Raw genomic sequence first — 22,622 nt, 5'->3', positions numbered from 1 at the left:
TGTTCTGCAAGTCACAAGCAATGATCATATGATTTCACAACTGTGTCATATCTAAGGGTATGCTGGTAGATAGTGTCACCGGGCTGGAGGGTAGGGCCCAGGGGAGTATAGCTGACATATAGAATGTGCTGATTCTTGTGTTGGCATTACTGCCAGCAAACCTGATTTCAGTTTGCCAGTGTAACCTCACTGAAGGCAAAGTTGGGTGAAGATGTTGGCAAGTGGCTTTTCTAGCTGGTTCCAGATGATAACATCAGCTAGGATATCACCACATGTGGGGCTAAACATCCTAAGGACTCCTTGGTTCACTAATGCTAAAGACTGGAAAGTCCTATAGAAACCCCCGGTTTGTACTCTCTGCTCAGGAAGCCAAGTTCCATATAAGTGCTACTCGGGAATCTGGCTTTTGTAGCTGTAAATTTTCTCAGGTCCCATCCGGCCCCACAGTTGCTCAGCTGCTTATAAAATAATCATTCAGAGACTTAACATTAATTAACAATTGTATATTCTATTACAGGCTCCTTGCTAGCTAGCTCTTTTATCTTAAATTAACCCATTTCTATTTATCTATGTTTTACCATGTGGCCGTGGCATTACTGGTCTGCTGGCATCTTGCTTCTTCTTGGGCAGTGGCTGGTGTCTCTCCTTCCTCTCCTTTCTCCTCTCACTCTCTCTCTTGGATTTTCCCACCTGGCTCTACCCTGCCCAGCCATAGGCCAATGCAGCTTTATTTATTAGCCAATGGGAGTAACACATATTCACAGCATACAGAAAGACATCCCACAGCATTTCCATTTTTCTGTCTAATCAAAAAGGAAGGTTTTAACTTTAACATAATACAATTATATATAATTGAACAGTTATCAATCAAGAATATGGATATGATAAGATTAAAAGGTAGATTATTGAATCTACTTTTAAAAGGCAACTATTAATTTTAAATTGGATTGGATTTTTGTATATTGTATAAAAATTATGTATATTGATATGAATTTGAGATTGATTTTTTTAGAAAATACTGTACACATATATCTAATCTTGTTCAAAGTATTGTACCTATACAGTTCATTTACAATGTAATGCAATTTTCTAGTCCTTGAAAGCTGTTACCAACTGTTTAGGATAATGAAGAAAGACAGGTTAGTAGTTAGTCATTACAATCGAACTTGTAGTCATATTAGGTATGTTTTCAAGGTCAAGCAGAAATATATTTTAGATAGACAGGTTATCTTCAAACACTTCAGAGATCTATAGGATATTGCATTTAATATGTTTTATAACAGATTTTTTTTCTTTTTCTTTCTTTCTTTTTCTTTTTTTTTTATGACTATGAGACATGTCTGCTCCTGGCAGCACCAATCTACTTCAGAGAAGATGATGTGCATTGAAGAAACTCCACATGGAGTTTACTTTCTTTGTGGCAAAAATTAGCCACTGGGCATGAAGGAGTCCTTACATTGGCTGCTGACAGTATGCTGTCCAAAATGGACAAGCAGGACACAAAAGATAGGACTGCCTATCCTTGCCAAGATAATGTAGGAAGGCCCTTCAGAAAATCCTGCTTCACAGATGAGTCTGTCAGATATATTAGGCCTGTAGGCTGAAGATGGATGCCCCAAGTTGGCCTCAAAATGGAACACAAATCTTAAAAGGTCTTATAAATAGAAAACCCGGAGCCAGACATTGGGGTTGACAGACATTGAAAGCTGAAAGCTCAGAGAAGCAGAGTAAGCTATCCACAAGTTCTTACATCTACAAAATCCTCAGTCTCAAGAGAGGGAGCTCCTCTCTCCACCCCGCCTTATCACTTCCTCTCTCCACCCAGATCTATCACTTCCTGTCTGTACAGACCTCCAGACCTCTATGGTTATCTAGTGGCTAGCTCCTCCTTTTGATTTTCAGGCAAGCTTTATTTGTTAGAGCACAAAAATATTATCTCCACAGGCCTTTGCTAGGGTCTACTGAGCTGTGTCTCTGTGAGAATCCCCTGAGTCTTACTGCATTATTTTTCTACCCATCAGACACATAATCACCCTGCTGTTTGAACTACTTAGAGTGAGCAATGGCAGCAAGAGCTATGGGATGGAGCACTTGAAAGAAAGGGTGGGTGAAGCTCCAGGCCTCTTAGAGAAGGACCTTGAGAGCTTTCAAAATAATATAATTATTGGAACAAAGCAAAGCATCCCAACCTGTGGCCCATGACTCTTCAAACCTTTCACAGGAATCACATATCAGATATCCTGCATATCAGATATTTACATTATGATTCATAACAGTAGCACAATTACAGTAATAAAGTAAGCAATAAAAGTAATTTTATGGTCGGGGTCACCACACCATGAGGACCTGTATTAGAGGGTCACAGCATTAGGAAGATAGAGAACTACTACTGTTTTAAATGGAGTCTGTAATGCAGACAACAGCATGTATAATGCATGCATATGCTTTTAAAGTAATAACAAATAAACACTAGTTCAGAACTTAGCTAAATAAGGAGGATATTATCAGTCTTTTTGCAGCATTCTATATGTTCCTTGACTGTCCCCCAAATCTTTCCTGGAGTTAATCAATATATTGAAGTTCAGATTTACAGTTCCTTTGGTTTTTGAAATAATTTACCATATAACAATAGGTTGCCAACTTTTTCCTATTTTTGAAATTTATTTGAAAGAAATAACATTCTCTATATTATTCTGTGAACTATGTTAACTATGTTATTAGAATAATTGATGTTTTGTCTTTTGAACTTAATTGAATTTATTTGTTGTTTGGGGTTTTTGTTTGTTTTTTTTGAGACAGAGCATCTTGGAACACACACTGTCTTTGGTCTGACTGTGGAACTGAGATGACATTGAACACCTGATTCCCTTGTCTCCATGGCCACAGTGTTGAGATTGCAGACATGAGCTTCCTTGCCCAGCTTTTATTTTCTGTGGTGATGTTTTAGCATCTGTTGTATGGCACACCATAACTTATGTAGTTGAATTACTAAGTATGTTTCTACTTTAGAAACTATTGCCATTATACATTCTTATGCATACTCCTACTAAATAGGAGCAAGAATGAATATATCCAGGAATGGTCAAAGAACATCCTTAAGTAGCCTGGCCAGTTTACGGTACTGCCTGCAGGATCTGACCTGTTTCATAGTGTATTCTTGCCAACACTTAGTATCGCTACATATTGTATCTAATAATTTGATCATAGATAGATTGTATTTTATGCAATGACAATTGTAGTGTGTATAGATAAGGACCATTTGTTAGTTCCTGTGTGTGTGTGTATACATGTACATGATATGTGTCTACATGATGTGTGTGTGTGTGTTCAAGAGACAGCACATGTGTATGATGGAGGGGCAGAGATCCACATCAGGAGTCTTCTCTGTTATCTACGTTCTTATCTTTTCTCAGACAGGATGTCAGGATCTCTGTGAACCCAGCACTCACTGATTGACTAGCCTTTTTGGACAGTGAGCTCTAGGGATCTGCTTGTCTCTGCCCCTCCCCAGTTGTTAGGATCACAGACATATGTGAACACACTCAGCTTTTATATGGGGTCCAGAGATCCAAACCCAGGTCCTGATGCTTATGTAGCACACACTTTACCCACTGAACCACCTCCCCAGCCCCCATTTTGTTAGTCCTTTCCCTTCTAATTCTTTTGATGTCTCCTGTCACCCCATCTTTATTACTTGTTTCATTGTGTTTTCTAGGACCAATTTCTAATCTTAAAAGAAATGCTTTGAAGTATTTTACTGTTAGGTGACACATCAAATTAGACTATTTGAAAACCTGAGTGGACATGGAATTTTGTTATATGATTTTTATGAATCTATTGCACTAAGCCTATAAATTGTGTCTTTCATCTTTCAATGTTTTATATTATATGACTGTTTTCTAGTTTTGCTGAAAACTTGTTCATGATCTACTGTTCTTCATAAACAGATACACATGAGTCTGTGTGCGCATGTGTTTTTCTGCTAATTGGTTTTACAATGTTCTGATTTTTTTCAGCTAGGTTTGTGAATTAAAACAGCCTGTGGTTTTATTTTCTTGATCTCTGTTCATCTAGTTGTATAATTTGGTTTTGTATATAATTCTTTAAAATGAGTTGCAAAGTCAGACATTGTTGCACATCCATGCGATCCGACTACTAGGGTGATTGAGGCAGGAAGTCAGCCTGGGCCACATATAACATGTCTTTAAAAACTAAACTAATTGCCGGGCGTTGGTGGCGCACGCCTTTAATCCCAGCACTCGGGAGGCAGAGCCAGGCGGATCTCTGTGAGTTCGAGGCCAGCCTGGACTACCAAGTGAGTCCCAGGAAAGGCTCAAAGCTACACAGAGAAACCCTGTCTCGAAAAACCAAAAAAAAAAAAAAAAAACAAAAAACAAAAAAAAAAACAAAAACAAAAAAAACTAAACTAATTAACAAGTTAGGGGGCATTGTATCTTATCCTCTTGTCTTGAAGATTTTGTATAATATCCACTACTTTCACCCACAGTGTTTAGTGAAATGTGGCATGCAGTGTTCTGGGTCAGGTACTTCCTTTGAAGGAAATCATTTAGCTACATTAATGGATGGGAGGACAATACCATTTTCTAGTTCTTCCTATGCACTGATTGTTTAGATTTTTTAAAATTATTTCCTTCTGTTTTTAATGTATTGGCTAGACTTCTCATCTTTCTCTGTTTTCTGTCTGTAGTCACACCGTCCCACTTTCTATCGTCATTTATCTTTTCCTTGGTTGATGCCACTGGACCTTTGCCAGCATTTCAAGGCTCTTTGGGGCACCAACTTCCCATTTTACTTAATCTACTTTATTTTTGTCTTCTACTTTTTTTTCAATTTCCCCATTATTTTCTAAGCATTTTCATCTTTTGTAACTTTCAATTTTTCACTGTTAAAAATGTGCATTTAATAAGTAGGACTTAGCTTTGGAAAAAAGTCAATTTCTACCTTCTTACCTATTTTTAACTTTCAGGTGCCCTTGAAATAGGATTTTGTATAAACAAATCCATATTAATAACCCTTTACATTTTCTCTGAAGTACTACTATAGCTACGTGTCCACAAATACTGATGTTCTATGTTTTCATCTTTCTAATATCAAATGTGCCTATTGTATGTTATTTTAAAATGTTCTTTTTCATTTTTAGTGAGTTAATTTATGTCAGGACCAGCCCTGACGTGTCAGAGGGTTCCTGAATGGAAGGATGAGGAATTGAATAATGCTAGATAGAAAATACAGAATTAGATGAAGAGAAAGACAGAGATGCAGGATAGCTTTGGGAGGGCTCTGTGTCAATACCACAGGTACCCGAAGTTTATTCATGACAGCCTTTTTATATGTCAGCAAAGGGAGGGGCAAAAGACCTCCCCCTTCCAAGGTTGAGGTATAAAGTACCAACAAGTGTAGACCATTCAAAACACCTGGTAACCCCTCTTTTGGCCAAATCATCCTATTATGCAACCCTGCTGGGTAAAGCAAGCTCAGACTTTCTGACATTGAGTAAGGCCTTACTAGGGAGCCTCTATGGGCCCCCACAAATTTAACAGTGCAGTTATAATCAGATGGAATGGCTTATTTTATAGATGGTTTACTATCTTATGCTATTTGGTTTGTGTTCTCTTTTTTCCTTTTTTAAAAGATTTATCTATCTACCTATCTACCTACCTACCTATCTATCTATCTATCTATCTATCTATCTATCTATCTATCTATCATCTATCATCTATCTATCTTTTTATTTTGTATACAGTGTTTTGCCTGCATGAATGCCTGTAGACAGTTGTGAGCCACCATGTGGTTGCTGGGAATTGAATTCAGTACCTCTGGAAGAGCAGCCAGTGCTCTTAACCTCTGAGCAATCTCTCCAGCCCAGTTTGTGTTCTCTTACACCTTGGATTTTATAAAGGGGCTGGGTGCATTTGAGAAGGTGACCAGCTTACTTTCTCATTGTGACTGAATTTTCTCATATACCAATTATTGATAAAATGTGGTTTGAAATTTCTTACAGTGGTGATAAATTTTCAGTTTCTTCTTGGTAGTCCTGTCATCTTTTGCTTCCTATATATTTAAAGTTATAATAATAGTACCTCTTTATTTCTGGCCATTTAGTGTGTGTGTGTGTGTGTGTGTGTGTGTGTGTGTGTGTGTGTGTGTGTGAGTGTGTGTGTGTATGTGTTCATACATGCATCTATTGAGGCCAGAGGTCAATGTTGACTATATTCTTGTTTCTCTTCACCTTATCTTTTTTTTTTTTTTTTTTGGTTTTTTTTGAGACAGGGTTTCTCTGTGTAGCTTTGCGCCTTTCCTGGATCTCACTTGGTAGCCCAGGCTGGCCTCGAACTCACAAAGATCCGCCTGGCTCTGCCTCCCAAGTGCTGGGATTAAAGGCGTGCGCCACCACCGCCCGACTTTTTTTTTTTTTTTTTTTTTTTTTTTTTTTGGTTTTTCGAGACAGGGTTTCTCTGTGTAGCTTTGCGCCTTTCCTGGATCTCACTTGGTAGCCCAGGCTGGCCTCGAACTCACAGAGATCCGCCTGTCTCTGCCTCCCGAGTGCTGGGATTAAAGACATGCGCCACCACCGCCCGGCCTTCACCTTATCTTTTATGGTATTTATTCTTATTGTGCTGGCAAAACAGGTGGGGTGGGGTGTAAATGTTAGCGCTCACCTGCAGAGATCAGAGGACAACTTTTGGGAGCTGGTTCCAGGGGTTGAACTCAGGTCATCAGGCTCAGGCTTGTGTAGCAAGTATTTTACCCACTGCGCCATCTCATTGACGTCCACCTTGTTTTTGAGACAAGTCTCTCACTCATCTGAAACTCACCAGTTGGCTAGCCTGGCTGGCCACTGAGTGCCCAGGATCCTCCTATCTCTATTTTCAGTGTTGGGATGCCAAGTATGCACTGCCATACCCAGCTTTTCACATGGATGCTGGGGAGCTGAATTTGATCCATGTGTTTATACCACAAGCACTTTACCCCTGATCTAGTGGTTTGGTCACTGTTTGAAGCTTTTGTCAGTATTTTGTGTCTTTCACAAAATATTTTTTGCCTTCAAGTGTACTTTGGTGTTTATAGAGCCAGACAACTTTTTGCTTACTTTTGTCTTGTATTTTTTCTATCCTTTTACTTGTACATTTTCAGTACCCCTATGTTTGAAAGGCGAACACACTAAATCGAGCTGAATTAAAAAGAATTCTATTCTGAATCCACTGACACCCATGTCTTTGCCTAGGGTAGATGCCTTTGAAAGCAAAGCCTGTGACTTAGCACAGTAAATTTGCATGTGGATGAATGAAGCATATAATGAAAATTGTAATATACTCATTGTATCTTAAATGGAGCTTCTTGGAAGTAGAGGCTGAGAGGAATATTGTGAGGCACAGTAGGGTCTTATGTATCCAATGGTGACCTGAAACTTTCTGTGGGGCCCAGGATTCCCTTGAATTTCTGATTTTTTAGAATTTAATTTTTTTCATTTATTTTACATACCAACCACAGTTTCTCCTCCCTCCTCTCTTCCTGTTCCCTCTTGCTACTTCCTTTCTATTCCCCTCATCCAGTTCACCTCACTTCAGAAAGGGCAGGCCTCCCAAGGGAGTCAACAAAGCATGCCATATGTTGAGTAAGGACCAAACTCCTCCCCCCTGCATGAAAGCTGGGTGAGGCATCCCTGCATGGGGGTTAGGTTTCAAAAAGCCAACTCATGCTCCAGGAACAATCCTTGATCCCACTGCTAGGGGCCCCACAAACAGACCAAGCTACGCAACTGTCACCCACATGCAGAGAGCCTAGGTCAGTGCCATGCAGGCTCCCTAGCTGCCTGTTCAGAGCCCATGAGCTCCCATTAGCTCAGGTGTGCTGTCTCTGTATGTTTCCCTGTCATGATCTTGAACCCCTTTGCTCATACAATCCCTCTTACCTCAAGTCAACTGGACTCCCACCCAGAGCTTGGCCATGGATCTCTACATCTGCTTCCATCAGTTACTGGATAAATGCTCTCTCTTGACAATTAGGGTACTCACCAATCTGATTACAGGAGAAGGTGAATTCAGGTACTCTCTCCACTATTGCTAGGAGTCTTAGCAGGGGTCATCCTTGTGGATTTCTGGGAGTTTTCTTGGCACCAGGTTTCTTACTAACCCCCAAATGGCCCCCTCTATCAAAATAACTCTTTCATTACTCCCCCCCCTCAGTCCTGCCACCAACTCAACCAACTGGTTCCCTCATCTTCCCATACCCCCAAACCCTCCCTCCCCTCTATCCCAGATCCATCCCCAGTTTACCCAGGAGACCTCATCTATTACCCCTTCCAAGGAAAATCCATTAGTCTCTTTTAGGGTCTTCTCTGTTATGTAGCTTCTTTGGGGCAGTGGATTATAGCCTAGTTAGCCTTTGCTTTACATATAATAACCACTTATGAGTGAGTATACACCATGTTTGTCTTTCTGGGTCTGGATTACCTCACTCAGGATGATTTTTTTCTAGTTCCATCCATTTGTCTGCAAATTTCATTATGTCATTTTTTTTTAAATACTGAGTTATACTTCATTGTGTAAATGTACCACATTTTTTTATCCATTCTTCAGTTGAGGGGTATCTAGGTTGTATCCAGGTTCTGACTATTACAAATAAAGTGGCTATGAACATAGCTGAGCAAATGTCCTTGTGGTATGATTGAGAATTCCTTGGGTATATGCCCAAGAGTGGTATCCTTGTGTCTTGAAATAGATTGATTCCCAATTTTTCAAGAAACTACCATACTAATTTCTCATGGGAGACCAGCCCCCCTCCCCCAGTGACTCTTGAGGAGCAAGGAATAAGAGTTTTAGATAGAAATGTAGAGGGGAGAGAAACAGATAGAAACAGGATAGCCAAGGGTGGGCCTGGATCCTTATCCACTGGCCCATAACTTTATTCAAAAGGGCTTTTTTTTTTTTAATAACAATGCCAAGTAGAAGGGCAAAAGACCTCCCCCTGTCTAGATACAGCCAAGTGTAGACCTTTCCAAATACCTGGTACCTAGGCTCATGGCCCAATCATCCTTTTATGCAGTCTTGCTGGGTAAAGTCACTAAGAAACCATGGTGGGCTCCAACATTTTCCAAAGTGTCTGTACAAGTTTGTACTTCCATCAGCAGTGGAGGAGTGTTCCTCTTACTCCACATCCTCTCCAACATAGGCTCTCCTTGGCATTTTTTATCTTAGCCATTCTGACAGGTATAAGATGGTATGTCAGAGTCATTTTGATTTGCATTTCCCTGATAGCTAAGGATGTTGAACAATTCTTTAAGTGTATCTCAGCCATTTGAGATTCTTCTATTGAGAATTCTCTGTTTAAATCCATATCCCAGTTTTTAATTTTATTATTTGGTATTCTGATGTTTATATATTTTGAATATATAAATTCTTGATATATTTTGGAGATCAGACCTTTGTCAGATGTGGGGTTGGTGAAGATCATTTCCCATTCCGTAGGCTGCCATTTTGTCTCATTAACAGTGTCCTTTGCCTTACAGAAGCTTTTCAGTTTCAGGAGGTCCAATTTATTAATTGCCAATCCCAGTGTCTGTGCTACTGTTGTTATATTCAGAACGTTGTCTCCTGTGTCAATGCGTTCAAGGCTTCTTCTCACTCTTTCTTTTATCAGACTCAGTGTAACTGGATTTATGTTGAGGTTTTTGATCCACCTGGACTTGAATTTTGTTCAGGGCAATAGATATGGTTCTATTTGCATTCTTCTACATGCAAACATTCAGTTATTTGTTGAAGATGCTTTCTTTTTTCCATTGTATAATTTTGGCTTCTTTGTCAAAAATCAGGTGTTCATAGGTGTGTAGATTTATGTCTGGGTCTTCAGTTCGATTTCATCGATCCACCTGCTTTTTTTTATGCCAATACAAAGTTGTTTTTATTGCTATAGATCTATAATAGAGCTTGAAGTCAGGGATGGTGATGCCTCTGGAAGTTCCTTTACTGTATAGGATTGTTTTGGCTATCCTGGATTTTTGCTTTTTCATGTGAAGTTGAGTATTGTTCTTTTGAGGTCTGTGAAGAATTGTGTTTGGATTTTGATGGGGATTACGTTGAATATGTATATAGCTTTTGGTAAGATTGCCATTTTTACTGTGTTAATCCTACCTATCCATGAGCATGGGAGATCTTTCTATTTTCTGCTATCTTCTTCAATTCCTTTTTTCAAATACTTAAAGCTTTTGTTATACAGATCTTTCACTTGTTTTGTTAGAGTTACCCCAAGATGTTTTATATTATTTGTAGCTATTGTAAAGTGTGTTGTTTCTCTAATTTTTTCGCAGCCTGTCTATTATTTGTATATAGGAGAGCTCCTGAGGGTTTTTTTTTTTGAGTTAATCTTGTATCCTTCTGCATTACAAAAGGTGTTTATCAGCTGTAGGCAGAATTTTTGGGGGCACTTATGTCTACTATCATATCATCTGCAAATAGTAAAAGTTTGACTTCTTCCTTTCCAATTTGTATCCCCTTGATCTCCTTTTGTTGCCTTATTGCTGTAACTAGAACTTTAAGTACTATATTGAATAAGTATGGAGGGAGTGGACAGTCTTGTCTTGTTTCTGATTTTAGTGGAATTGCTTTTAGCTACTCTCCGTTTAGTTTGATGTTGGCTGTTGGCTTGCTGTATATTGTTTTTATTTTGTTCAGATATGTTCCTCGTATTCCTGATTGCTCCAGAACCTTTATCATGAATGGGCATTAGGTTTTGTCAAAGGCTTTTTCAGCATCTAATGAGAAGATCATGTTTTTTTTTTTCTTTAAGTTTGTTTATATGGTGGATTACAATTTTTGTATGTCGAACCATCCCTACATTTTTGGCATGAGCCTACTTGGTCATGATGGATGATTTTTTTGATGTGTTCTTGGATTCAGTTTGCAGTATTGCATTGAGGATTTTTGTTTCAATGTTTATGGGGGAGATTGGTCTGAAATTCTTTCTTTGTTACAACTTTGTGTGGTTTGAGAGACTTTAAAAGAACTTTTTAAAATTCATTTTACATACCAACCAAAGACCCCCCCATCCCTCATTCTGCTCCCTGCCAGCCTCGCCCCCCCTTCATCCCCTCCTCCAAAGTGGTAAGGCCTCCCATGGGAAGTCAGCAAAGCCTGGGACATTCAGTTGAGGCAGGACCAAGGCCCTTCCTTCTGCATCAGCTGTGAGCAAGGCATCCCACTATAGGGAATGGGCTCCAGAAAGCCAGCTCATGCACCAGAGATAGATCCTGATCCCACTGCCAGGGGTCCCTCAAACAGACCAAGCTCCCAACTGTCTCTCATATGCAGAGGTCCTAGTCTGGTCCCATGCAGGTTCTATAGCTATTGGTCTAAAGTTTATATTCCTATGAGCTTGGTTCGGTTTTCTCTGTAGACTTCCCCATCATGATCTTGACCCCACCTTGCTCGTATTATCCCTCTTTTGTTTTCAGACTTTTAATGGCTGTTTCTATTCCCTTGGTGGTTATAGGTCTATTTAAATTGTTTATCTGGTCCTTACTTTATTTTGGTATGTGATACCTATCCAGAAAATTGTCCATTTCTTTTAGATTTTTCCAATTTTGTGGAATACAGCTTTTTGAAAGAAGACCTAATGATACTCTGGATTTCTTCAGTGTCTGTTGCTATGTGCTCCTTTTCATTTCTGATTTTGTTAATTTGAATATTCTCTCTCTGTCTTTTGGTTAGTTTGGATAAGGGTTTGCCTTGTCTTCTCTATTTTCTTAAAGAACCAACTCTTTGTTTCATTTATTATTTGTATTTTTCCCTTTGTTTCTAATTTATTGATTTCAGCCCAGGTTTGATTATTTCCTGCCATCTGCTCCTCCTGGGTGAATTTGCTTCTTTTTGTTCTAGAACTTTTAGGTGTCCTATTAAGTTGCTTGTGTGAGATTTCTCCAACTTCTTTACGCAGCATTTAATGCTATGAACTTTCTTTTTTGTACTGCTTTCATGGTTTCCCATAAGTTTGGGTATGTTGTGTGTTTATTTTCATTGAATTCTAGGAAGTCTTTAATTTCTTTCTTTATTTCTTCCTTGACCCAGTGGTGATTCATTTGAGAGCTGTTCAGTTTCCGTGAGTTTGTAGACTTTCCATAGTTTGTGTTGTTGTTGAACTCAATTAAACCATGGTGATCTGATAAGACACAGGGGGCTATTCCAGTTTTTCTTGTATCTGTTAAGACTTGCTTTGTGACTGAGTATGTGTTCAGTTTTGGAGAGATTACCTGAGGTGCTGAGAAGAAGGTATATTCTTTTGTGTTTGTGTGAAATGTTCTGTAGATGTCTATTAAATCCATTTGAGTCATAACATCTGCTAGTTCCCTTGTTTCCTTGTTAAGTTTCTGTCTGGCAGACATGTACATTGGTGAGAGTGGGGTGTTGACATCTCCCATTATTAATGTGTGGGGTTTGTGTAGTTTAAGCTTTAGTAATGTTTCTTTTACAAATGCCCTTGTATTGGGGGCATAGATGTTCAGAATTGAGACTTCATCTTTATGGATTTTTCCTGTGATGAATGTGAAATGTCCTTCTTCATCTCTTTTGATTAATTTTAGTTTGAAGTCTAATTTTTTAGCTATTAGGATGGCTACACCAGCTTGCTTCTTAGGTCCATTTGATTGGAAAATCTTTTCCCGACCCTTTACTCTGAGGTAATGTCTGTCTTTGAAGTTGAGGTGTGTTTCTTGTATGCAGAAGAAGGATGGCTCCTGTTTCATATCCATTCAATTAGCCTGTATCTTTTTATTGGGGAATTGAGTCCATTGATATTGAGATATTAATGACCTATTATTTTTTGGTTTTGATGGATAGTGTGTATGTTGCTGGTGTGAGGCTATCTATTGCCTGTGTTTTCATGGATGTAGCTAGCTTCCTTGGGTTGGAGTTTTCTTTCTAGTACTTTCTGTAGGGCTGTATTTGTGGATAGGTATTGTTTAAATCTGGTTTTGTCATGAAATATCTTGTTTTCTCTGTCTATGACAATTGAAAATTTTTGCTGGGTATAGTAGTCTGAGCTGACATTTGTCCAGGACCTTCTGGCTCTTAGAGTCTCCATTGACAATTCAGGTGTAATTCTGATAGGTCTGCCTTTATGTTACTTGGCCTTTTTCCTTTGCAGTTCTTAATATTATTTCTTTATTCTGTACGTTTAGTGTTTTGATTATTATGTGGTGAGGGGACTGTCCTATTTGGTGTTCTATAAGCTTCTTGTACCTTTATAGGCATGTCCTTCTTTAGGTTGGGAAAGTTTTCTTCTATGATTTTTGTTGAATATGTTTTCTGTGCCTTTGAGCTGGGATTCTTCTCCCCTTTCTATCCCTATTATTCTTAGGTTTGATCTTTTTGTGGTATCCCAGATTTCTTGGATTTTTTTGGATTTAACATTTATTTGACTGATGAATCTATTTCATCTATCATATCCTCAACACTTGAGATTTTTTCTTCCATCTCTTATATTCTGTTGGTGATGCTTGCATCTGTAGTTTGTGTTCACTTCCCAAGATTTTCCATTTCTAGTATTTCCTCTTTTTTATTGTTTCTATTTCAATTTTAAAGTTTTGAACTGTTTCCTTCACCTGTTGTTTTTTCTTTCTTGGCTTTCTTTAAGAAATTTATTGATTTTTCTCCAATTTTTTGCTTGTTTTTTTTTTTTCATTGATTTCTTTAAGGGATTTTTTCCATTTCCTTGTTAAGGGCCTCTATCATCTTCATGAAATTATTTTTAAGGTCATTTTCTTGTGTTTCAGCTGCATTGGAATGTTCAGGTCTTGCTGTTGTAGGATCATTGGCTTCTGGTGGTGCCATATTAGCTCCTTCATTTGTTGAATGTATTCTTACAGTGGCGTTTACTCATCTCTTCTAACTGGTAGGCTGTGCCTGTGTCTATGTAGTCTGTTCTTCCAACTGGTGTGGGTTGTGCCTGTGTTTGTTCTTCCAACTGGAGTGGTTTGCACCTGTGCCTATGTAGTGTGCTGGTGTTGCCAGGAAGAGCTGGCCATGGAGAGGATGTTCAGATGTGTGGGGCTGGGTGGTGTAGTGAGTCTTGGAGGGACAGAGTCCAGTGGGTGGCAGGGGTGGTGGTGTAGCCTAGAGACAGGACTCTCACCTGCTTGCAGGCTGGTGGTGACTGCACCAGAGCAGTGGAAGTCCACCAGAGTTGGGGGCAGGGCCCAGATGACTTGCTGGTGCTGGGATGGGAGGGGACCACCGGATGTGCCCTGGGGTTTAGGGTCTGGACTTTGGGGCAGTCAAGCTGGGAGGCCACTCACACACTTGTTTTTGCAACTGGTGTGATTTGCATCTGTGCCTAAGTAGTCTACTGGGGTTGCAGGGGAATTTTGGATCTTCTTGCCTTCATTTCCTGAATACTAGAATTACAAATGTATGCAACCATGCCTGGCTTTTGCAGTTCTGGAGAGTTACCCAGGATTTTGTGTCTGCCAGGTAAGCACTCTACATCTCCAACCTTGACAGTTAATTTTATGCAAATGATCCTTTTTTTGAGTGACTGCTCCTTGGTGAAATCACTAAAAATGAGTGGAAATCAGAAAGGTTAGGTCAGAGAACTGGGGAAGATGGATGGTGGGCTAAATGAAGCCTAGGAGCACTAGAGTATGAAGCACTCCAGAGATATCCCACTTGGAGGTCAGGGGCCTACAGATCACCCCAAAGGAGAATGTAGAACTTGCCAGTCATTTACAGATGGGTCCAGTAAGCTGAAAGGAATTTTCACAAGAGCAAGGCAGCATGAGCTGTGAACATCCTATAAGAGCAGCATCTGAAGGATGTGCATACCAGCCTTGTCAAGATCTAAACAGGGCACAGTGGTATGGCAGAAAGATGGAAAAGAGGTGAAAGCACACAAGAAGGATTGTGTCTCACATAACCTTGGACATGGAGGGACATGATGGTTATATTGAGAAGAGACCTTCTTACCCCTTCCCCCATCCCACATCCCATCATGCACTCATCTAGGCCAGTTGGCTTGCTTTGGGGCGAGTATCAAAATATCTGCACAATGAGCTGCCTAGTCCTGAGATGGAGGCTGGAAGCAGGAGTGGAGTCTGCATCGCTCCCCTGCCAGTCCCATTATCCCATGGCTGAGGACATGGGCTGAGTGGAAAAACTTCTTTAGATCCTACAACAACTCAAGGAGAACTTAATAGATTTGTCAAGGACAGCAATTTCATCTCTGAAGAAAGGTGGCACTAGTCAGGGAGAACGTCCCCCTGGGATGAGCTTTAATGATCTTCTACCTTTGGAAGCATTACTGTCCAGAACAGCAAGCCAGCTTCCTGACAGAAAGCCTCCTCCCCAGGATTGGCGTATGCTTGCTTGGAAAATGAGTTTTGAGCCTTTGGAGAATCTAAGCAGTCTGTGGTATTTACAATACTGCATTACTGTCCAGTAGCTAAGTGTGGTCTAATTCTGACAGATGGCTCTCCAGGGAAATATTCCTTCAGATTGGATTATGCCTGCATGCTGAAATGCTCTAATTAAGGGGAGTCTAAATAAACATGGTGGGGGAGTGGGGGGGTGAGCTGTTTCTTAGGAAGCTGCTTTGGAAAGCATCCATGTTTGCAGAATTTATCTCCCCAGCCCCACTCTCCTGCTACATGGAAATCTAGGCCATTGCTTTGCTAAAGACAGGAAGCACTGGGTCAGTGGCCAGTCAGGCTTCGTTTCTTGCAGAGTCCATCCTCTCCAGCACATTCCCATCTGGTTTCCTCCTTGGTTAACCGTCACATCCCGGTTACATGTTGGTATTAAGATGAGCTTGAATGACTTTTTCAAAACTCCAGCTGACCTACAAATTAAGCTATGTCACACATCACTGAGATTTCTCTTAGAAGCCTAGTACTTGATTTTTCAATTATTTAAGACTAAAAGGTATTCTTTTTTTTTTACTTTTCTCCTTCCCTTCCTCCTACCTTCCATCTTTTTTCTCCTTCCTTTCCCTCCCATGGCCTCCCTACTTTTTTCCCCTTGTATTAGGAGTAAAACCCAGGGCCTTGCACATGTCAAGCTGCACCCCAAGCTTTCTACTGTGGTTCATTAAAGTGTGTGTGTGTGTGTGTGTGTGTGTGTGTGTGTGTGTGTGTGTGTGTAGTATAGCACACAGGTGGAAGACAGAGAAAAACTTGTGGGAGTTTATTCTCTCCTTCCACTGTGTAGGTTCTAGGGACTGAACTCAGGTCTTCAGGCTTGGCAGCAAGCACTTTTACCTGCTGAGCCATACCACCAACCCTTTATTATCTCTTGCAATATTTACCAAGTTCAAACTTAAATCATTACAGGGGAAAGTACAACCTGGTGTGAGATACCTGTGGATGGATTTTTGCATAGGTGACTTGCAAAAAAAAAAAAAAAAAGAGCCTACTTTGGAAGTCAAGAGGTGACTGTTGGGTCAGAAAGTAAACTCTGGTTCTATCTCTTGCCCTTCATTGTTTCTGTAGATGGGAGGCAGTGTTCTAGGCATTGAGGGTACAATGGCCCCTTACTGTCTTGAAGCTTAGATGGGATAGGTTGTAAGTAAATTGCACAGGTTACTTAACATGTTTGGCTGGCACTGTGAAGGAGATGCCAGTGAATGCTCCAGGGTTCTCAGAAGAAATCACGTTAAAGACTAAAGGATGGGTTAGGAGTTTGTCTAGGTAAGGGCAAAGTCCCCAACAAAGAAATTGGACATGTAAAAGCCCTGCAACAAGAACAGTGTTGTCAAGTCCAGGAGATGATCATGCAGGGTGATTAAAAAGAGAAAAGCATAGGGGAAGAGAGACTAGAACTCATACAGGAACAGTATGGGGGTCTTATAGGCAAGAATAAGTGTTTGAGTCTTGATGAGTCATTTTGAAGGATTTTGAGCTACACAGTAACATGAATAGATACATCTTAAATAGTCAAAGATGCATGATTTTCAAGCCTCCAGCAGCAGCAACCTAAAGAAAGATGTTGTATATAGTGAGTATCAGTCCTGAGATAAAATATTGGTAGGGTGTTCGACACCTGCTGTTAAGCCCGATAATCTGAGTTTACTCCCCAGAGCGCATATGTTGGAAGGAAAGAACTGAATCCTGAAAGATGCCTGCTGACCACATAAGTATTATGTTTTTAAAAGACATTTTATACATATGAAAGACAAATGAGTATATGAACTTAAGGTAGAAATATAATATACCACCATCCACTATTTATGCTATTTGAATACTAGGCATTGGTGTAATGACTTGATATTAGAATGTAGTGTGATAAATCAAACAAGTGTGGGATGACTTCCTGAAGAATACTAACGTGCAGAATTTAAGTGGGGGAGACTTTAAAGTAACCAGAAATGGGACAGGGCAAGTGATGAAGTGTCCAACTATATTATGGAAGTCACTAGAATGATATCTCAAGGAAGCACAAAAGGGCAAATGGGTTAAAAGCTGATCTCATGTCAGCTAAGAAAGGCTCAAAAAGAACCCTCTGGATCCTGTGACAGGAAAGTGTTCAGTCACTTTAGTAAGACCCGGAGGACAAGGCCTAGATTAAGAGGAGAAGAGTAATAGACATCAGAGCTTTTTTTCCCAAGATGGTAAGGACCAGATGTCTAAATACTGAGAGGTAAGAACAGATCTGGAAGATGTAGGAGGAGTGGATGTGAAACTGCAGATGAAGGCCCATGCCTGGGATCCCATTAGAAGGTAAGAGTAGGTGAGGTCCAAGGTGGAGCTGGGAGTTCACATTTGATTAGATCCTTCTGCCTATGCCCTAAACAGAGAGGAGAGGACAGCTGTATTTATTAATCCAAGCGAAAATGGTAGTGAAGCCCAGATGGAATGTCTATCTTTTCTCTGAAAAATGACAGGGCTGTGGGATCAGTGACTGTGATACCTCCACCTTCAAGGATCCCACCTTCAGGGAGCTAGCCTCATCTGGCCCGAAACTTCCCATGTAGACCACATTGGCCTCAAACCTGCTTTAATTCTTCTCCCTCTGTGTAAGCATTGCAGCTCAGATGGAAAGGGATCCTGGCATTCAGGAGCCAAGGAATACCTCAAAGTCACCATAAGCATAGCAGCTTACAGCCCTGCTCCAGGGAAATGTTTCCTCAGTTTAACAACTCTGCTCCACTACGGGAAGATTTCCCTAGCCAAAGTGTTACAGTTCTGCTCCACTCTGGCTCCAGAGAAAAATTGTTACTTCTCTGCTCTACTCCACTCCCAGTGAAAGAAGGTCTCACCCAAATATCATTTAAGAGATTGGGAGGGAAGAATTCAGGAAGGTGGCTGCCTCTGCCATGGTGGAAAAAGGCAGCAGCAAACTGAATAGGCACAGGGCTTATATAGGGCTTCTTAGGGATGGAGTTTTTCCAGGGTGGAGGTTTTCAGGATGGGAATTGGTTGGATTTCAATGCCTGAGCCTGGACAAACTCAGACATGGGCTGAATTTTGTGCTCAGGGATTGTTTGGTTTTTATACTCAGGGATTGATTGTTTTTTGTGCTGAGTTCTTTGGGGTAAAGTGTGTTTCTTTGGCTCTGGTTTCAGAGCCAAAATGTGTTCCTTTCACTGGCCCTTTTTACCCTTTGGCTCGGGTTTCAGGGCCAGGATGTGTCTCTTTGGCTGGCCCTTTTACCCTACATTCTGCCTCTAAAGTTCAAGAATTATAGGCATGCACTACCATGAATAGCTTCAAATTATGACATTGTATACTCAATCTTACTTTAACCTTGATCTTTTAAAACCTTGAAACGTATTTTACTTTTCAAAAATAATGTGTTAGCATTTTCCTTTATTAACTAATCTGCTTGATTAAAAAAACAATTAAAATAGAAGAATAAATCATCTCAAATGCCTTCCATAATCCCTCTGTCCAAAAATATCCATCTTGAAAGTTTTGCCTTTCCCTGGATTAGCCTCTGTCCATGGTACTTCATTTGTAAGAGCTGTCAGTAGTTTTCAAACTTCCTGATGCTTAGACCCTTTAGTATAGTTTCTCATGTTGCGGGGACCCCCAACCACAGAATTACTTCTGTTGCTACTTCATAACTGTAATTTGCTACTGTTATGAATCATAATATAAATATCTGATATGCAGGATATCTGATATGTGATGCCTATGAAACAGTCATTCTACCCCAAAGGGGTCATGACCCACAGGTTTAGAGCTGCTTTGCTGTGTTGTTATACACTGAAAGAAGCAGAACAGTTGTGTGTCTTTGAGGATGCTCTACCGGTGGATGGGGACCCTTTCCCTGAACAGCTGGACAGACCTTGTTTCACCTCCCAGCCAGGTATTCCCAAGCTACCAAGTCTTGCACACAGCCATCAAAGAAGCGTCTCTCCATTCTCTTTGGAGGCTGATCTTCCTGTCTGGAAAAGTGGCTGGCACTGATCAGTACAACCAATAATATATTCAAATAGCCTTCATCGATCCTTTCCAATGAGAGCAGGGCAGCGATCTAAGGCTGAGAAAGCTCATTTGCAGTGTTAGTGATACTGGTGGCAGCATCTCTGTAGTAAGACACACCACAGGTCCTGAGAAGTGGAGGACAGGGTAGGCGAGGCTCCCACTGGCCTGGAAGGAAAGGCACTGACCTTCCCTGTTGACACATGGAGAGCAGTTTGTCAAGAGGATGGAAAGCAGAACAGAGAGAAGTTCATTGTCTTGTCATATTAAAATGGGCATGAGAAACTCAGTGGAGGCAGAGCTTTGGGGAGCGGGCCAAGAGCAAAACATTTGTTCTTTAAAAGCACAAGCCCAGTACTGGGCAGTGGGGCATATGTAGAAACTGAAGGAAGTAGATGATGGTGGTGGGGGGGGGGGCTGGTAGCTGATAGCTCAGTTGACAAAGTGCTCGCTATGCAAGCATGAGCTCCTGGATTCTGTCCTTAGCACCCATATAAAAAATTAGGCATGGTGGCCGCATATGTGATCTCAGCCCTGATGAGGGAGAGACAGGCAGATACTGGGGTCTCTGGCCAGCCATGCCAGCCTAATCAGTGAGCTCCAGCCCCAGTCTCTCTCTCTCTCTCTCTCTCTCTCTCTCTCTCTCTCTCTCTCTCTCTCTCTCTCTCACACACACACACACACACACACACACACACACACACACACACACTGGAGAAGGGGACTGCAGGCTGCCAGGATGGTGGCTCTGGAGGATTGGAGCAGGGTTGGTTCCACGAAGAAGCAAATTGGTTCTAACTGCATTTATTTTCTGTTGACTCTAGGGCACTGAGGCAGGAGATTTATAATTTCCTAACAGGGACCTCACACTAATACCCAGACTTTATGTTGTTTGATAATTTCAGAATTAAAAAACATTCCATATTCACTGAAGGAAAGCTCCCTCCAGCCATTGAGAATTTAATATTTATTGTATGACCACATTCTCATAGAAAACAAACAAACAGGGGACCTCCTCCTTCAGAGATGTGCTCACCTCCATGGAGCTGCCTGAGAATCTTGTATTGGACCCTGCAACAATTCTACCACCCTCACCAATCTCTATTAATCTGTCTCCCCCTCAAATGTCACCAGATGGCCATGCAAATGTCACCTGGCCATCAGCATGGCTTTATTCAAACAGGGCCATGCTAGAAAAATCCATCTAAATCATAGTTCATTTCCTACATTGCTGATCAGTTTGACATCCTTCTGAGACTTCTTAACAAACTGGGTCAGGGAGGAAGATCCATAATCGTGCTGCTATTGAAGAGTAATTTGTAGGTTGAGTAGAGGAAGATCCCACTGACCCACAATTCCTGAAGAATCCCTCTCATTAGCATTTCCTGCCAGGTTTCACTGCCCTCCTTCATGAGCTGCTCACTCCATGTGTATTCTTAATGCCTTGAGCTATTTTTGGCACTTAATCTCTTCCAGGTATCATGGCCATCAGACCTTCTGTTTGGTTAAAACACAGAGAGAGAGAGAGAGAGAGAGAGAGAGAGAGAGAGAGAGAGAGAGAGAGAGAGGAAGGGGAAGGGGGGAGAAGAAAATTCTCTGTCTTTCCAGAGTGGGGCTGGATGTTGCTTAGGAATTGAACTGGTCCATTTAAGCAGTGAGTCTCTCCCTCCCTGTCTCTTGGATGTCATGTCTGTCCAGTTGTAGGCTTTGTGGCTCTGGGATAGTTAGTCTCCATTCTAACATATTTTTTAAAAATATATTTATTAATCTATAGATATGATATAATATATTTTTATCATATTCAGTCCTCTTCCCTACCTCTTTCCAAATCTACCCTCTCCACCCCACCCCCACCTAACTTTGAGTTTTCTTCCTCTGCCCAATCAAATCCAGTTTCTGTTGCATTACTACTCTTGTGCATGGGGCCTGCCTTGGAGTGTGGTCTACCTACCAGGGTCACAGTGTTAAAGTATACTTATTCTCTTTCTCCCAGGAGCTTTCAAATGATGATGGCTACTTAGCTCATGGTGAGGTTTACTGCCTACTTTCCCCTCTCCATGCTGTTGTTTTGTCTGGCTGGAGCTTTGTCTGGCTTGAGCTCGTACAGGTCTTGTACATTCTGTCACAATCTTTCTGTGCACCTGCCCTGATGTGACAGAAGACACTATTTCCTTGATGTCATCCATCTTCTCTGCCTTTTACAGGCTTTCCTCCCCCTATCTAGATTTTTTTTAAAGAAGTAACTTAGGTCTGTTTGACTGACCCTGGAGAAAGAAAAGAGGTTGATGCTGTGGATATCGCTCTGTATAAATAAAACACTGATTGGCCAGTAGCTAGACAGGAAGGATAGGTGGGACTAACAACTAACACAGAGGAGAATTGAGGGAACAGGAAGGCAGAGGGAAGACTGCCTGCAGCTACCGCCTGGACAAGAAAGATGTAAGGTACCAGTAAGCCACGAGCCACATGGCAAAGTATAGATTATTAGAAATGGGCCGAATATAAGAGTAAGAGCTAGATAATGATAGGCCTGAGCTAATGGCCAATTAGTTTAAATAATATAAGCGTCTGTATGTTTATTTTATAGGTGGGCTCCGGGACTGTCGGGGCTTGGCAGGAGCTGGAGAAAAATTCTCCAGCTACAAATGGTGCCCAACATGTTGGCAAGAGTTTCTACCTAAAACTTGAGTAAAAAGATACTACAATGGAGCTAAAAACAGTTCCTAGTTGTCTCTTTCAAGTTAGTGGCAGCCTGTGTGTTTGAGCTACTATCTACTATGGCAGGTTCCTGGCTGTGCGCTCGACATGCAATATGGCGGGAATGAGGCCTCTGCAAGTGGCACATTAAGCTGTGTGGTGGATTTAGCCTTTACTAGTACAAAACAAAAAGAGGTTTCTGGGCTACACGCTGCTTTGATAGAAGCATAGACCTACTATTTCTGAGAGTTGATGGCTCCCAGAGCTGGCGGAAAACATACCACCACCATGTTGGGAAGCTGAAGTGGGCAGAGCCAGCAGCCACAGCGCTGTTTCTGTCTTAGAATGATGCACTTTAAAGCAATAGGTTCACAATAAGACTGATTCAGATGGAATAGTTTACAATGTATGTAAAAATGTATGTAGGCTTGAAAGAGAGAGAAAAAGGAATATATACAGTTATATAAACAAATAGATTGTTTTTAAAAATAAAGTC

General features: G+C 40.9%; 1 pseudogene; it reads left to right on the top strand.

Moving 5' to 3' along the window:
• LOC114710284 overlaps positions 1-22,622 on the top strand; it is a 72,526-nt pseudogene that overhangs the window by 20,522 nt on the left and 29,382 nt on the right.

The sequence above is a fragment of the Peromyscus leucopus genome, chromosome 1, assembly GCF_004664715.2.
Source record: "Peromyscus leucopus breed LL Stock chromosome 1, UCI_PerLeu_2.1, whole genome shotgun sequence".
Lineage (NCBI taxonomy): Eukaryota > Metazoa > Chordata > Mammalia > Rodentia > Cricetidae > Peromyscus > Peromyscus leucopus.
The sequence above is the reverse complement of the archived record's forward strand: the minus strand, read 5'-3'. Positions and strand labels throughout refer to the sequence as shown.